This window comes from Myxocyprinus asiaticus, chromosome 14 (assembly GCF_019703515.2).
Source record: "Myxocyprinus asiaticus isolate MX2 ecotype Aquarium Trade chromosome 14, UBuf_Myxa_2, whole genome shotgun sequence".
Classification (NCBI taxonomy): domain Eukaryota; kingdom Metazoa; phylum Chordata; class Actinopteri; order Cypriniformes; family Catostomidae; genus Myxocyprinus; species Myxocyprinus asiaticus.
In genome coordinates this window covers 35,117,490-35,131,763 of record NC_059357.1, presented here as the reverse complement: position 1 = coordinate 35,131,763, position 14,274 = coordinate 35,117,490, and the positions used below count along the sequence as shown (strand labels likewise).

Sequence of the window (14,274 nt, the reverse complement as noted above, 5' to 3'; positions counted from 1 at the left end):
ACCACATCACTACATTTCCAGAGCTTTATGGAGTACTTCAAGCCACAAATCATTCAGAAATGTTTTACGGCTCACTAACACAAAAAAAGATCTCCAAGACTTTTTGTGGCTAGTAAAATGGTGAGCATTATCATTACATGGGAGACAGACACATTTACTTGCTTTTTTTTTTCTTTTTTTTTTCTTTTTTTTTGCAAGGTTTCTGTACTTCTAAAGGTTTTACCTCATTTCCGTCCAGATTAGTTTATTTTGAAGATAAATAGACAAATAGAAACAATCGTGGCAAAAAACATTTCAGTAACAGTTGACATTAAAAAGACAATTCTGGCACTAATTACTCACACCCTCGTGTTGTTCCATCACCGTATTACTTACTTTCCTCTCTGAAATATAAAATGTTCATTTTTTTCAAGTATATCCTGGTCCGGTCGGTCTGACTGACAGACGACTGCTTTCAAATGCTCACACGCTTATTTAAGCACATGCTCTGTTACTCATTTAACACTGAAATGGACAATTGATCAAATTAAAATCGTCATATGTCCTAGTGTGATTATTAAACCGCAAAAGGATAAGATTGAATTAAATAAATATACAGTCTGCATGTGCTTCACTCTTCAGAGTGAATGTATGAAGCTGCTCATACGGTAAAAACACAGTAATTTATGAGCATCACGCACTGTGCTTGTGTAAAGGTGGGCATGCACGGTGCAAGTTCTGACACTTTACTAACTAAAAACTCTCCATCATTTACTGACTTTATTTTTAAACAATTATGGATAATTATTCCAAATCCTGTCTGACATTTGACAGATTCAGATTTCGAGGGGAGGTCTGATTTCATGACTGCATATATCAATCATTATGCCAGTGTGTTACTGCCAGTTACTGCATGATAATAAAGTACACAAAAAGTACAAGATTAAAAAGTGCGTTAAATCGGCGCACAGCTTCTAATTATGGATTCATTCAAAGCGAAAACATTACGTTTAGAGCAGAATTCGTTGTTATTTTAGTACTTGTATAATTGTGCTTCAGATGTGTTTGCTTCTCATCTCTCACTGCATGTATCAGAGGATCCGTGAAGTCTTGTCCATGTGAATGCGCTTTAAAGCCGCACACAGCCGGTTAAGTTTAAGTTTGATTGACAGGTAGAACTTTCACCCAAGAAGTCCTTGGTTTCACCAGACTCACACTTCTACCATATACCATTATAATGGATGCTACATGCCCCTGAATGTAGCCCTAGAAATTAAAGGAATACAATTATGACAGATAAAAACAGACCATGATGAGAAAAAAAAATCTACAATGTACGCCTGGCCTAGATGACAGAAGATAGCTCACTTTCACAGCAAAGCGTGCAGTGCCTGCAGACTTTATATTTATATAATTAAATCACAGCATTTTGCGCTTTAATAAATCGCACTGGGCCATAGTGTATCAAAATTTCAGTAGTCGGTACCAATACCAGTGAAATTTCACTGTTCTCGATACCAATTTCGATACCACAGCAAAAATATACTAATATGATAATGTGCTATTGAACAAATAAGTATAGTTACTTTTACTAATTATAGTTTAATAATTATTATTTTCCAGAACATGTTTTAACGTTTCATTTAATCATCAAAATGGTGTATAATCAATTAATTCTTAAAACTTTTAATAAGTGAAAATATAACTTTTTAACATCATTGCATTGCATGAGCAGTTGGATTTATACATTCATTTAAAGTACGCAGCTCAACCACAGTAAGATTGCAGCCTTCAGCGGTTTAATAAGTCACATTAGGACATGTCACTTGGATTAATTGTCCATTTCAGTGTAAAAGGAGTAACAGAGCATGCATTCAATTTAAGCCTGTGAGCATTTTAAAGCTACCGTGTGTCAGTCATATTGTGTGCTGGTGCTGGATAGAGTCGGTGCTCGGTACTGCAGAAACACTGGTACCGTTACATCTTTTTTATTTTAGTACCGACTTGGTACTGTAGTACCGGTACTTTTGACAACACTACTGGGCCACATAACCAACGTCTTATCTGGAGGAGTGAAACTACTGTCAAAATGTGACAGAAATGTATTACTACAGTATAGCGTAATATTTACTGTAATAAGAATTATATTTAAGTAATATCTCACCTGCAAGAGTGCTGTACGTACTGAATAGAAGTTTTCATCAATGTTTATAATGTGTCGCTCTGTAGTGCAGCACTTTATTTGACAGAAATAAGACCAATGTTGTGTTTCAGGTTATGCACTGAGGATCTTAACTGAAGCACTTTATTTGATAAAAAAAATGCAATAGTATGTTGAACATTTTATGAATTAATAAGACACCATTTTGATGATGAAATTGAATTAAACTTTAGAACATGGAAAGGAAAACAGAATTTGCGGGTAAAAATTTATTTAGAAAAAAATAAAACTGATTTCTTACGGTACTACATTTTAGGACAGATAGAGTTTAGGAATCATCAGCAACTGGAAGAACTTAAAGGTCCCTCTTGCTATTCATGTTGTGCATCTGTGCACAATTACTGATATAAATCTACAAAATACAGCTTGTTACATTACCACAATTTCAGTAGTCGTTTTCAGTCTCAAATTGCACGCTCCCGATACCACAAAAAATAGGTTAAATGACAGTAAACACATTCCTTTAGCCTTTTTAACAAAGTTAAATGTATCAATGTAAATAATAAATTAAAACAGTTACATGTATTCTTTTTAGTACAAAGTCTTCCCCCGACTGAATCGCTCCTCAGTAAATATTTATAAAGTCTGCCATTAGCCTTGTCTATACGTGTCCATGTGAGACAGACAGACTGGGCTAAGTGACTGCATTGTATACATAAATTTATGGGAAGTGTTTGTGATAGTCTTAACACTAAATATGCAAGCTACTGTTTGTGCAGTTGCAATCGAACAGACAGCAAGAAAGCCTTAATGACTGTGCATGTTGTGGAGAAGGTTAGCATACAGAACAATAGCAATGCATTACTGGGACACTCCCAGTTTTTGGCACCAAAACTGAGAGCTCCATATTGGCTGTGAGTTGTAACTTGCTCACCAGCAGCCTCCAAAACAGAAGGCGTTTATTTTGTCCCAGCTGCCACACCCAGCAAAAGTGTTTTTCAGCTGAGGAAAGATGGCACGCTGCCTTATAACAGTCAGTATAAGCCCTGCAGCTTCGGAATCCCTGACCTCTATTAATATCACCACACATCAACATGCATATGTGCAGAGATGGGCTATTATTGATTGGTGTGATAGGAAAAATGCTGCCCTGCTTTCACAGACATGCATTGATCCCTGGGCGCCAACTATTCTTAGTTCACCTTGAAAAAACAAACATATCGGTTCTCCGAAGATGACCGTTTCCCATAATGCTTTCCAGTACAATTTTCTTTTGTTCGTATAAGGCTCTTGCTGACATGAGGGATTCAGGCTTCCTCAGTGACGGTTCTTTCAGGAGGTGCTGCAAGAGCTCTGCGCACATTGCCAAAATGATATATGCAAGAGTCCTTGAAGGATTGCTCCGCCCACACTGTGACCTGGCTCCACCCTTAACCTCTCATGTGACCAAGCCCAAGAATCCCACACTTCCAGTTCCCACCACGGCCTGCAACATTTATTTATATTTCCGTTGACTTATATATGTTTATTTATTCAATTTTACATTCAGCTTTGTTTCTCATGCACTCTTCACAGTCCTTCCTCACCAATGCATCCATTTAGCCTGCATGTGTGACCTGGGAGCAGGGGTACCGGAACCGCGGGGGAAGGATGTTAAAATATCCTTTTGGCTCGGATTAAAAGTACATGCCTGGTATAGACTACAATTGGTTTTAGTTTTATTACCTGATATTTCAAACAGATAAATTAGCTTTTTTGGCCGCCAAACAGGATGAGTATTAATAAGGTTACGTGACTGGATAGTCTAGGCCTAGGGAGATTACCTGGCAACATCAGCACAAGCTAATTAATATTCATAAACTCACCTTTCCTCAAGTAGTAGTAGTAGATTTAGACAACACAACTTGCCTGTCAATTAAAATTAATTGCAAAGCCACTCACAGGCCCAAGGTAAATAATTATCTTTCTGAAATATGCTTCAGGGACAGAGTTGAAACAAAGGTCAGTGGAGTGAGAAATGAAAGATAACACTCTACAGTCAACCTGCAACCTCATTATTAGAGGTCGACAAATATATCGGTTTTGCAGATTAATCGGCACCAATAACAGATTTCTGGAACTATTGTTATCTGCAAAAATCCACACCGATAATTTTTCCCCATTGTGTCCGGTGCTGGAGCAGCTGGGAAGGGTCCGCTGTCGTTATACAGTATGAGAGCGGCCTCTAGAGGTGAAATAAAAACTATCACTTCCTGATGCCTTGTGGTGTTTGTGTTGACATGTAAGACTACACTCTGCATGGAGCAGAACACTTCAGATGCGGATTTAAAACATCACCAACAAAAAGGTATGTACAGAGTACACTACAGTACACTTTGTCGTATCATAATAAAGTAATTAATTTGTTGACTAAATGCTGCATTAGTAGAGAACAGCAGTATGTTTTCGACAAGGCTGAGAGGAAGCTAACATTAAAGCTAACCTCAAGTGGTTAGGTTATGGGACAAAAATACATGCAAGTCCTACCCTAAATGTCACAATTGTTACCATCTATTACCATCTATTTGCATTAGTTTATATCCAGCTGGTCACGTTTATGCATTCGTTAGCCAGCTAAGTTGCATATTTAAAGCTAGTGACGTGAGAATGCAAATTCATATCTTCATGCAGCTGAGAGAAACATATAAACAAATCAGAAACGCATCTGATTTAAATTAAAAATGTTTATCCTTACTGTAATACGATTACTTCAGATCGATCACATTCTTGCACTAAAAAAGGCTAGACACAGCACAACAAATACAGTTTAACAGAAAGCATGTGTCACAATATGCTTTTAAAGTTCTTTTTAATTAGACACATCATCTAAAAAACAGCACTCCTGCACAAGACGCTGAATAAACAAAAACAAAGGGAAACAAAGACGTTCTGCTAGTGCACGTTTACATAGAAAAACAAATGGATGGTTGCAAAAGCGTTCAGTGTGAACAGGCCCTTACAGTTGGTTGAGGTCTTTGGCTGTTGCATCTTGCTCTCTTATAAGTGTTTCTCAGATTAAGCAATGAGTTGTTTAAATGCTTTGTCAGGAAAATGTTCAACTTGGAAATGTGTGTCTTGAGATTCTCGCGTTCAGTTCCAGTCTGTTGTGTTCTGTCTGTTTGAACAGCCCCTGGCCTGGGCTCATAGTCTGAGCCGCTTCACCACCAAGTTCAGCCGAATACTACTGCTATTTGTGAATATTGCTACTCTACGTACAACTAGTGCCCGACCGATATTATCGGCCAATATTAGGCTTTCGTAAATATATCGTATCGGCGTATATGTTTTCCGAAATGCACAGATATGAAAACTTTTTTTCATAACTTATAATGCAGAAAACAATGCTTGGGGTGATATAGAATTGGTGTCAAAGTAGTTTGTCCCACAGACTGCACTCCGACTCCATTGTTTACAGAGCTGAGCTGATGGTGGCTCTGAAGACAGTGTGGAGTTAAGCGGTGTGGAGTTAAGCATGTTTCCATACATACTGGAAAGTTAATAAACAATGACCCCATCATTTTCCCTTTTCAATATAATGTTAACCCTGTCCCTGACAACCATGACACTCATGTTTATCACATCTGTTTGCTGTTAGCCAGCTATAGTTTGTCAGTGCAGTCAGTAATGTAGCAGATTGAAAGGGAAAACATCAGAGCACCTTTTTGCAGCTCAGCAGACAACGGTGCGGTGGTGGATTGTGTCTGTTGGTGTTGATTTCACGCTATGTTGTTACCTAATGCTGTAAAGTAAATAAACAACGTCCATCTTTTACCCTCCGTGACAACGAGCATATAGCTAACTAGCTAATCATGTAGCTACTTTCATTGTTGTCAGCTGAGTGGAAGCTAATGTGTAAATGTATTCACCAAACTGTTTTGTTCAGGATTAAAGTCTGGTTTTCCACCATTGAAAGTTTCCCCTGAACTTGTATAGCAGAATACGGTGTAACACCGCTGCCGCTGTTTTTCTCTTGACTCAGCAGGTGTAAATGCTTCTTGTTTTACAACCTGCCCCTAATTGACTGGCAGTATTAAAACAGTCAGCATTTGACTGATACTAAACAGTACTAACAATGTTTATATAGCTATTTATTTTATTTTTATTTATTCTTTATTTAAATGGTCAGCAATTGACTGATACTAAACAGTACTGATGTTTATTTAGCAATTTATTTTATTTTTATTTATTCTTTATTTAAATGGTCAGCCACTGACTGATACTAAACATACAGTACTGATTTTTATTTAGTTATAATTTTAATTTATTCTTTATTTAAATGGTCAGCAACTGAATGATACTGAACATACAGTACTGATGTTTATTAAGCTATTTATTATATTTTTATTCTTTATTTTCTCAGTGTTCATTTCTAGAATTTGTTGACAATGTATAATAATAATGTCAAATATTCTTTGATAAAAATATTTGTTTAAGAAAGCAGCCTTCTGAGTACCTTTGCATAGTCATATCGGTGCAAAATCGGTGAACAATCCACATAGAAAAGGTCTGTTTTCATTCCAGCTCAATAATTAGCTATATCAGCCACCATATCGGTACTCAGTGAATCGGTCGGGCTCTACATACAACTGTACTGAATAAAAAAAAACAATGTGGTATTTCGCTGTTATTATGAAGCTTGTATCTAGAGTAGTAGGAATCAGTACAAGTGTAACACCATGTGAACTGTCTATTGCGTTTTCCCCTGACATTTTACTTTTTACTTAACATTTGAGAATATGGGCCGACTGAAACGTTTTATTTATTTTATGCACATTAGTTGAATATGAAATGCTCTTTTTTTTTAACAGCCAGGATAGAAATGTTCTATGCAATAATATAACGGTGATGTATGGTTTATGTATTTATTGCACCCTCTTGTGGACTAAGCAAACAACGTCAATTTAAAAATCAGCTGACTTTAAAATTTTAATATTAGTTCATATTTATTAATATTTATATATTTATTTCATTAAAAAAATTACAATACATTTTCATGGTTCAGTCAGTACTGTTTATTTTTGTAATAAACTTCAGCACTATTTTACTTTGAGTGGTATTTTTTTCATTCTGTATCAATTTTAAAAACTATAGGTTGATTAATCAGTTATCGGCAGGTACTACCCAACTTAGTTATTGGTAAAATCAACTATCGGTCGACCTTTACTCATTATAATGGCAAGTTCTGTCATAGTGACCAGTACCACTCATTTCTGAAGGCTGTGTGGTTTCATGGGACTCGACTTGAAATTCATTCTGAAATGTTTGAATTGCTCAGGATGAAACTGAGTCATAGTGTCTGTTCAAGGAACAAGTCTTTCACTAGTGATCAAACAATATTGTTCTTTTAATGGCAAATATCTAGATAGCACAGTGGACAATGTCTGGAATATTGCTGATATAAAAAAGAAAAATTTTGATGGCAAATAATATGTGGGTCAACGATGTGATGCTTAAAATGTGTCTTTACTTAAAAAAATGTGATTACTTAAATACACTTCTACTATGATGAACATGTTTTAAATTTCTGAGTTAAAAAGTAATTTTGATATTTTTTCTGGGCCTTAAATTCAAACATTTAAGTGGTGTAACGGTCCGGAGACAAAAATAACCAAATAAATATAAGTCTGATTAAAAGTAAACTTCTTGAAAAAAGACATGTTGGCATAAGCAGTTTGGAATAATTTTTTATTAATAATTCTTTAAAAAAAAAAAAAAAAAAAGCACTGAAAATGTTTAATTTCAGAGTTTCATTAATATTTGAAAAACCTTTGTCCTCTAAATCAAAATCAAGTGGTGTAACCAACATGCAGGTAGCCATTCTGTCAGGTTTTTTTTAAATACACCAGATATTTTGACATTTTTATGAAAAACTCATTATATTTATATATATATATATTTAACGATTAAGTTATGTTCACTCAAGTGTAGGGCTGGGACGATTCATCGACGTAATCGACATCATTGATTACAGAAATACGTCGATTTGCATAACATGCGTCGGCGCGTCGCAATGGAGTAATTAAAATGGCAGCTCCCGCTTTAAGTATGGATTCCCCCGAAGAACAAGCTGCAGCTACGGTCATCTAAAGTGTGGGAGTATTTTAGCCAGAGACCCAACAATGTGGTGCTGTGTAAGCTAAGCAAATTGGAAATGGCTTATCACAGCAGTACAACCGCCATGAACGAACACTTGAAGCGAAAGCATTTGTCAAGATGGCAGCAAGGCAGCACCGTAAGTCCTGTTTACTTTTTGTCCCATCCAAACATGACATATTAGTATTACAACACGTGTTTCTGTTAGTAGTACTCACTTCAAATTTATTTTCTAAATGTTTCCTCATCGCCCCCATGTTAAAAGTAATTTCTGCACCGCTGCTAACGTAGAGTGACCATATGTCCTCTTTTTCCTGGACATGTCCTCTTTTTCGGACCTTAAAAAAGCGTCCGGCAGGGATTTCTAAATTTGTGAAAATGTCTGGGATTCGGCTTTAGTTGCATTATGATGTGCATCTGGTCTAATATTTCATTGTGTGTGCGCATATTTGCATTGCTTTAACCCCTCTTTGTAAGTCCCGCCTTCTCGCACACCAATTGGTCGATTATAAGACACTTGCAGCAACTATTGGACAAATTCCTGCCTGTCAATCTCTCCGCAAACGTGTGAAGCACTGTTGTGTTCGGCATCAAACAGTTGCTTGACAGTAGCAGCAAATGACAGCTGAGTGGAAACAATGCCCAAACGAAAGTGCAAATTTACAGAAGATTTGCAAAAAAATTCCCATGCTTTCGTCCAGGTCGAGATCCGTGGGAAGCAGAATGTATGACATGTGAAGCTGGCACTTATGTGTCAGCTGCTAATAAAGGTGCAAGTGATTTAGAAGCACACATTAGCTCTGCGAAGCATAAAGGGTCAGCAAAAGGTGAAAGTTCATCAGGTAAATTAACGGACTACATTCTGCGACCAGGTGAAATTATCACTTTGCTTCATTTTCCATGGCCATTCAATATAATAGTAATAGTTAATGAAGGTACACTCATGGCATCAAATATTTTATTTTAGTACATGGACATTCAAAAGAATGTTGGACATTTGTATTTATATATATATTTATGTTATGCTAATAGAGTGTCTTTTTCACTGTATTAAAGTTTGCATTCATAGTAACACTGTTTTTTGTTGCAGAATAATGCCCTGCAGTGCACACTTTGTTTCTTGTACATTTGTTTGTGTTTAAGAGAAGATGATTTAATAAAATATTGAAATATTAATGAGACAAGTTTTTTATATTTATTTTGGGTTAATTAATTGTTATATTAATCAAGTAATAATTATAAAAAATCTTTAGAATAATCTACAAATTAGTCGTTAGATTAATCGACTAATCGGAAAAAGAATCGTTAGGTTAATCGATAAAACAATAATCGTTAGGTGCAGCGCTACTCAAGTGTATTCGAGGTGCAGGGAAGTATTTTAATACCTTTTACTTGATGGTTCCACATCTTGACATTTTTAAAGTCATTAAATATTATTTTTTGTGGAAAATGTTTTTAAATATTTATGAACTAACTTGATCACAAAGACTAGTGTTTTAAACTAGATTTTTAGATGATTTATTATTTTTATCACCTCGGACAACCTTATTTGTCAATGACCCATGTGCACAAAATTGCTGAATTTAAAAAAAATAAAAAAATAAAAAAATAAACATTTAAAAACAGAAAATGTGCAATATTCATTGACAAGGCAGTCGGTAGATTTTGGACAGAATGACCAGTTCTGTTAGTCAATCCCGATAAATGTCCAAATATCAGCCAATTAACCAGCCTTACTGATATATTGGTCTATCACTGTCTTTTACAGAAGAAGAAAAAAAACAGTTCTTATATAGACATCGTTCGAGAGTTTGAACATGAGCGTAGAACACCAGTTGTGGTCAGCGGAGGCAGTGTGGCTGGTTTTGTTCTGGTTTAATGAAGCATGGCATCACATGATGCCAACACAGGCTACATGCTGCCCATATCAGATTCAGTCTAATGATTGGTTCACAGTGTGATGAAAATCTGCTCTACTACACCCCACCAGCACCCGAATACAAGACCCCACACCCCAAACAAGAAACTCCAGCACCTGATATTCCTGCTCTTCTTAATTTTCCACTCTGCTAATGAGGTTTCCATCCAATAAAAAAACTTAGCTCTCCTTTATAGCATTCAGAAATTCCCATGTGCTTCTGAATGCACTATTTGAAAAGTCTGATGCAGTCACGGAGCAGACAAGATAATGCAATCATTCCATTTAGAGCTTTTAGAAGAATATCGTGACCACACACACATTTCATGTCCACTGTTAAGATTGATGGATGAACACCACTCAATGTGATAATCATTGTTTGCTCCCACATATCAGCTTATCTCGTAACGGGAAGCATCATGTACCACAAAAGCAGATTACAAAACATCTCAACACCTTCCCTTTTTTATTGCACTTGGGAGAAAGTGCAATTGTTTCCAAAAAAAATCAGGTTTTGTTACTACCTCAGTGAGGTGTTTTCAACAAATGCTTATCTTTGACAGAGAGAAGGGATGCATTTCATAGTTTGACCTGAATTCAGAAGCAGTTGCAGTGGCTTTTCAATATAGCTCTGGATAAAAGGCGAGACAAAAATCACTAAATACAATAGAGCTGACCTAAATTTGTACAATTGTCTCGTTCCATAATAAAACAGTCAACAGCCAAAGCAGAAGCATAAAGGAGAATTCAGGGTTCAATACAAGTTAAGCTCAATCGAATACATTTCTGGTATAATGTTGATTACCACAACAAAAAAAAACAACAACAAAAAAACATTTTTTGACTTGTCCATCTTGTCCACTTATCCTTTTCTTTAAAACAAAAAATCGAGGTAACAGTGAGGCACTTACAATGGAAGTGAATGGAGCCAATTTTTGGAGGGTTTAAAGACAGAAATGTGAAGCTTATAATTAGAGGTAGACCGATATATCAGTTTTACCAATTAATCGGTGCTGATAGTTGCTTTTTGGAACTATCGGTTATCGGCAAAAATCTCTACTGATAGTCGCAGATGTTTGGTTTTTTTTATTCCTCAACAATAAACCTAAAATTGTGAAATTATATATATATATATATATATATATATATATATATATATATATACATATACACATATACATATATACACACACACACACACACGCACACATATACTGTATATACAAAATGGAGCTAAGTCCCCTTTGTATTTCAGGTTTGTTTATAGTTAAAAGTCCAGCGTTATGCACCAAACCTTAAACTTTCTGGTTATAATTGGGACTTTGGTTGCACATTAAACTGCTTTTGGGATTATATTAATTTTAGACTCTTGTAGCCTCAATGTCTGTGCCGTCATAGTAAGGAAAGATTAAGAAATGCTTATAAATCGATTTAAAAAAAAATCTATCGGCCAATTAATCATTTATCTGCCTTTTCCACCCTCTTGTTTATTGGTATCGGCAAAATCCACTATTTTACTACTTATTATATCATAAAAGCATGTACATTAATTCTTCTGTTAAAGTTTGTGTATTATTTAAACTGTAAAGCTGTTAAAATCATAATTTATTCGGTGGTTATAGGGTTTACGCCATTACATTGTCATGGCAACGAAGTTGTAAATTGAATACAAGGTTAGTAGGCGATTTTATAACAGTAAAACCATGTTAACACCCATATTGCTAACATTTTGTGGCTATACTTTTACAAACAGAAAGTATTTTAACATTTATGGATTGGCCCCATTGACTTCCATTGTAAGTGACTCACTGGAACCTAGATTTGTGCTTTTTTTTTAGAAAAGGAGGAGCAAATGGAAATTAATTTTCATGGTAATCAACATTATGCCACAAAGGCTGTCGACTGAACCCAGAATATTCCTTTAAAGGGATAGATACTCAAAAATAAATATTCTCATATAATTTACTCATCCTCGCCTTTATGTTTTTTCTTTTTGTGTAACATAAGGTCCATGCTTACTCTTTTCAATGCAACCAGCTATTTATTTTTATTTTTTTGTCAAACTCCCAAAAAAATTCACCATAACAGCAATGTAACTGCTGTCGTGTGACCAGATTTGAATATGCGAAAGCGCAAATGAGATGAGACTTCAAGTGGAAGAGTTCTCAGCAAATTATGACTTAAACTTCCATCTGTTCTTCACACAAAGCTATTGTACAGACAACTTGCAATATAGCGCTCGGATCGTACGGACCAATTTTATGGTGCTTTTTTGTTCTATTTTTATCTTGACAGCATATATCGCCAAACACTTACGTTGTAAAGAAAACAGCCGCTTGGATATTCTGCTCAATGTCTCATGTTGTGTTCCACATAGCAAAAAAACAAAAGTGAGGGTGACATGAAGATGAGCAAATGATGACTTTTCATTATTGGGAGAACTATCCCTTTAAGAGACAGACAACTAGCCTCAAGAGCACTCGGTCCAACATAATGGCATAATAGAGCCTTTGTCTTATTAATATATTCTTTAAGAACAATGCCATCTTTACGGTGACGGATGGACAAATCCCCACGAACCCCACAGCGGCTTCTGCAACGGCTACACATGTAGCAAAGCACCAACAGTGCAATGAGCTCAGCAAGAGTCCGTCCCTATTGACAAATTAACTGCTGCAATACACATGAAATCCAGCAGGTCTGGATGATGCTGGTCAGTGCTTAACTGCATGCATGTTACACATTACATTGGTGAACAAACGGCTGTTGGCTACTTTCCCCAATTTAATGCAAAACCTTTGGAGCGTGACACAAAACAATCCAAGCCAAACATGTTTAAAGTGACACTGGTGGAATACGCATGTGTCGAGAGCTTTGATAAGGGACTAAATGTGTGAGATAGTCTTATCGTGAAGCTCTACACATGAGTGCAACCCAGAGAGACCAATGACTGAGGTGATAGAAACGTGTCTGTATTGACACATATACGCGTCACAAGTTACTATTAAAGTGTGAAATATATCCTTTATGTTTACATATGGATGGCAATTAAACCAAACTATATTAATTAAAATACACAGGTCTGCTGTACTAATACAGAAATACCAAAGATAATAACATATTGAAACATATTCATGCGTTGTGGATGTGAGATGCTTAGTTCAATTCTGGCAGACTTACCCCATGTGCGATGCCCGGCAGAGAGAAGAAACGCGTGCCACTGTATTTAATCTTCATTTACAAAGTTCACACGAGACTCCGTAATTCCAAATCGAAAGGGTTCCGATTCGGGAGAGCCAACCGTTGCAACCGAAACTGATTTTTAAAGGAGTCAAAACATTCGTGGAGCAATGGGCATTACTGTGTATATTCGAATCAATAGTGAAGCCATGGCTGTGATATACGCCAAGGAATAATCAGTCTTGCATCGAAAGCTTCAAGACGCGTCAGTTAATGTGTTATATGGTAATTCCACGTACTGTGCGGTTGCTGCTCTCGCGGACTCACTGAGTGAACAACAGCCTCACGAGCTGCGCGCGACGACACAGTCCAGTAATACACACACACACACACTCACTCGCCCTTCGACTCAACACAGCATGGAAATGCGAGCTTTCGTTCCAACTACAGAGTAGGGTGCCACGGTGATGATTTTACCCCCTATTCTCAAAAAATATTTATTGCAAAAATATATATAATTGCAAACGGTCTCCAGAAGATGTTGTCACTACTTAATGAATGAATATGTTCAGAAAAGAAAAGTCACATTTATGGTACTATTATACTCTCTCTCTCTCTCTCTCTCTCTCTCTCTCTCTCTCTAGGGTACAAATGAGGTCCAGATGTTTTTTTTTTTGTTTTTTTTTTCCGTCTTTTTTGGTTCCACCTCCTCACTTCCTCTCGCGCTCTCTTGTTGTTGAGAGTCTTTCAGTAATTTTTCCTTTCTTACATTTATGGTTCCTTAGAATGTGTTCAACTCTCAGCTACAAACTTTTGTACAATTAACATTAAGCTTACATCATCTAATGTTTCAGTGACCTAAGAATATTCTGGGTTCATTACGGAATATAACGAGGCACGCTCG

General features: G+C 36.3%; 1 protein-coding gene across 1 annotated transcript in view; it reads right to left on the bottom strand.

Moving 5' to 3' along the window:
* Window positions 1-13,983, bottom strand: part of s1pr2 (sphingosine-1-phosphate receptor 2) — a 43,075-nt gene extending 29,092 nt beyond the window's left edge. Inside the window, exon 1 of the mRNA XM_051717322.1 lies at window positions 13,371-13,983. The gene's annotated coding sequence lies outside the window, so the exon portion shown is untranslated. The remainder of the gene's footprint in view (window positions 1-13,370) is intronic.
* Between the last annotated feature and the right edge of the window lie 291 nt (window positions 13,984-14,274).